Here is a 4,023-nt window from a genome sequence, read left to right on the forward strand (position 1 = left end):
AACTCCAGGTTGTTTTTACCTGTGCTTGTGACCAACGAGTTACTAATTGAAGGCTCCCGTGAGCCCCTTATTAGGTTTGCTAAATTTGCTAGAATGGCTCACAGAACTCAGGGAAATACTTTACTTACATTTTCCTATTTAGTATAAATAATATAACAAAAGATACAGATAAGGAGATGCATAGTGTGAGACATGTGGGAAGGAGCATGGAGCTTCTGCCCCTCCCTGGTCTTCGACCCTCCAGGCACCTCCATGTGTTCAGCTATCTGGAGGCTCTCCAAATCCTGTCCTTTTGGTTTCTATGGAGGCTTCATTAAATATGCATAACTGATTAAATCATTGACAATTAGTGTAACTTAACCTTCGGCCCCTCTCCTCTCCCCAGTGATTGAGAGAGTGGATCTGAAAGTCCCAACCCTCTAATCTTGCTTTGATCTTTCAGGTGACCAGCCCCATCCTGCAGCTACCTAGGAGTTGCCAGTCTACAGTCACTCATTAACATATATAAAGTCACAAATTACATTAAAGATTCTAAATATTTCAGAAGTATGCCAAGAAACAGGATCTAAGACCCAATATATGAAAAACATTTAATGTATACTCCCTATCAAACTAACAGAATAAAAAACTGAAGCAGAAAATTAATGAATCATTTTAAAAACACTGTGATATATGGTGTGACAGAGGTATAATTATGAGTTTAGAAGACAGGCACCTAACACTGACTTATGATCAGAAAAGTGACAAAGAATGCGAGGCAGAGGTGAAAATCCCCAAAGTCAACCTTGATGCAGTAAGATTTGGTCAAATATGGGGAAGTCAGGGTGAGAAAAGAGTTTTGATTGGCACCTGTCATATGCCTGAATTAGCCTGAGAGAAGCTGTGCCTTCCTGGGGAAGGAAGTAGGAATAAACATAGAGCGTCCCCACTCTAACTCTCTTTGCTCAGGGGTCTCAAGATCTTGCTGTCATGCTACTTCTTCTGACATCTTTTCACATCATTAACATCAGTAAAGCAACTAACTTTGTTTGTGAAAAGTTAGAAGAGGTGCCACATCTGGAAATTCTCCCCATGTGCTCCTCTTGCTCTTGATGTCTCAGCTGTGCTCTGTTTCTGGGTGGCAGACATGGCTCGAGAGGAAGGAAGGACAAGGTTAGCAATTTATGAGGAACTTCAGTAGTTCCCTGAGTCTGGACTTGGGGCTCTGGTAAGAGGAGTGAATAGAAAAGAGGCTGCAGAGATAGCCAGCCTCCACACCACCAAGGATCCTAAACACAAATAGGCCAAGTGATGGAAACTGATGTGTAGAGTCCTGTAGAAATACAGCTTATTAGACTTCAAGGCATTAAGCTATTAGGATTCAAATGTCCCTCTGACTTTGTCCCTGTTGTTGGGGAAAAGACTGTCTGCACCTGGAAGAGATGATCTGGCTCTGTTCAGCAAACTACAATTCAAAATTATAGAATAGGAAGGGAATGTGGAGAGACCAAGCGTGAAAAATTAACAGTCTCTCAGGAAACAAAGCCTTTCATTTCTTCAAACCTCCCTTCTTTCTTTTTTTTTTTTTTTGTTAAATTTTTATTTTGTCAATATACACTGTATATGATTATTATGGCCCATCACCGACACCTCCCTCCCTCCTCCCTCTCGCCCCTCCCCCCCAAGAATGTCCTTTCCGTTTGCTTGTTGTAACAACTTCATGAAAGTATAGTTGTTATATCTTCTTCCCCACCCCCACCCCGGTTTTTTTTTTGGGTGTGTGTGTATGTGGGTGAGCTGCACCTCCACCTGTCTGCCCAGACTGCCCGCCAGTTAGTGCTCCCAGTAGAAAGCCTGAGAACTGGGCCTTTCCTCTCCCCTTCACAGCAGACTTCTGGACTACAAATTAAACTCACACAAGCAAGTTTAGTTTTTCTTTCTGAAATCTTCCACCTCTGCCCTCTGCAAATCAGTCAATACACCTTCAGACACCAATGAAGAAATCGTGATTCTGTGCAAGAGTGAAGCAGGACCTGATGTCCACAACTCCAGGAAGAAGTTCCCCAGAGAAACTGTGAGAAATGGAAGTTAAGTATTTGAGGGCTGGCAAGAAAGGGGAATAGAAACTATAGACAAATGGGATGACTCTGGGTAGGATCTCTTTGGGTCCCACCCTCTGAGTGAGTCACCCTGAGGTGGAGCTGTGCCTCTTACAAGAAGAGAGATGGTTAAATAAAGAGGTACACACACTTTAACTCCATTTTCTGAGTCTCACTATCTTGTTATTATTCTGCCATTTCTGACATATTTTCTCATTAACCCAACCAAGTATTAAAAGAAAAGTAGTTCTTATGGAAATTCTTCCTATGTGTTTTTTGTTTGTTTGTTTTCATGGTCTCACAGCTCAGTTCTGCCTCTGGGTGGCCCAGAGGGCCAAGGAGAAGGATGAACAAGGTTAGTAATTTTCAGAAAACTCTGGTAGATTCCTGAGCCTGGACTTAGAGATCTGATAGAGCAAGTGAACAGTACAGAGGCTGCAGAGAAGGGCAGCTATCACACCATTAAGGCTTTCAAACGCAGAGAGGACAGGATAGTAGGAATTTATCTGAAGAGCCATGCAGAAATATTATATTATTAGAATGATGTCAGTTAAACTGTTAAGCTTCAGAGAACTCTCTAACTTTCTTCTGTTATCTTCACCAAAGTACCTACTTCCATCCTATGCATGGCCAGACCTAACTCCCTTCTGTGCTAGTCACTGAGTAGAACTGGCCCAGAAGACCAGTTGGTGGTCCATGGATGACTCCACAGCCTCCCTTCTAGGGCATCCCTCACTAAGACTTCTCAGGAAGTCTTCACTGGAACCAGATTCACTCATAGATGTGAGGATTCAGTCAGTATCTCCTCAGTTAAAATATAAAAACGCATGAGTAAAGAGGCAATGGTAACTCTCTCTCTCTCTCTCTCTCTCTCTCTCTCTCTCTCTCTCTCTCTCTCTCTCTCTGTTTGCACCATCTTGCAATGGGGGACCCCATGGGTCACTGTCACCACCACCAGATATGTTCCTTAGACTTGGGACTTCCCAGCCTTAGAAACTGAAAGCATACCTCAGACTCTTCCGTTTTCAACAATGTTTGGCAGAAGTAGTTACAACTGAAACCTTTATCAGTCTACAGAGAAAGCTGTGGTGAGTCATATTACAAGGACAACAACCTCCTCTCTGGATCTCTGGAAGCACTCATCCAGCACTTAGTACTTAACATGGATTACTATCCAGATAGAACATACATATTTACCTTTCTACTCAGCTCTTAGTTATTTATGCATCCATATGAACCAATGGCCAAAGTTTGCCACTTATGTGTTGAGCACCAGAGACTAAGTGATCCTGATAGTGATAAGAACCAGATAAGAAAAACTGCAACTAAAATCCTTCAACTCCTGTCAAAATGGACAGAAACATTTCCTTATGATTTTGGGGGTGAAAGAATTAGGAGATATTTAAAAAGATCTGTCTCACCGAATAGCCAGAGGTGAGGAGCAGATGTACCAGAAGAATATCCAGCGGATGATGCAGTGTCTGATCCACAAGCTTGCTGCCCTCAGCCAGTACAAGGAAGTCCTGGCAAAAATCAGCTTCACATCTTAAATCGGCTTACAGTTCTCAGTACCAACCTACAGTCCATTAAAAAGGATGTTATTATTGTCTGCAGTGACCCCTACACGTTGGCCCAGCAGTAGACTCACATCAAGCTAGGAAGACTCAAATGTATTGGACTAGAGGAGTTTGTTTAGGAATTTGTGCAGAAGGACCCTTTAGGCAAAGACAAGTTGCAATAGTGAACAGAAGAAAACACAAAACTTAGAAGCTGATGTGGCATGGTTTAATCACCTTAGCTACTTGGTTGCTACAGAAATCTGCATGCCTGTAAAGAACAAACACCGAGCCAGAATGATTATTTCCTTGATGTAGCTTGAAAGTGTTTAAACATTGGCAACTCTAATTCCTTGGTGGTGATAATCTTGGGCATGATTATGAGCCCA

The 4,023-nt window shown here is 42.4% G+C and overlaps 1 pseudogene; it reads left to right on the plus strand.

Annotated features, from left to right (window-relative positions):
- Positions 1-694: 694 nt before the first annotated feature.
- LOC103605872 overlaps positions 695-4,023 on the plus strand; it is a 5,127-nt pseudogene continuing 1,798 nt past the window's right edge.

This window comes from Galeopterus variegatus, unplaced genomic scaffold, assembly GCF_000696425.1.
Source record: "Galeopterus variegatus unplaced genomic scaffold, G_variegatus-3.0.2 Scaffold6130, whole genome shotgun sequence".
NCBI classification, from domain to species: Eukaryota; Metazoa; Chordata; class Mammalia; order Dermoptera; family Cynocephalidae; genus Galeopterus; species Galeopterus variegatus.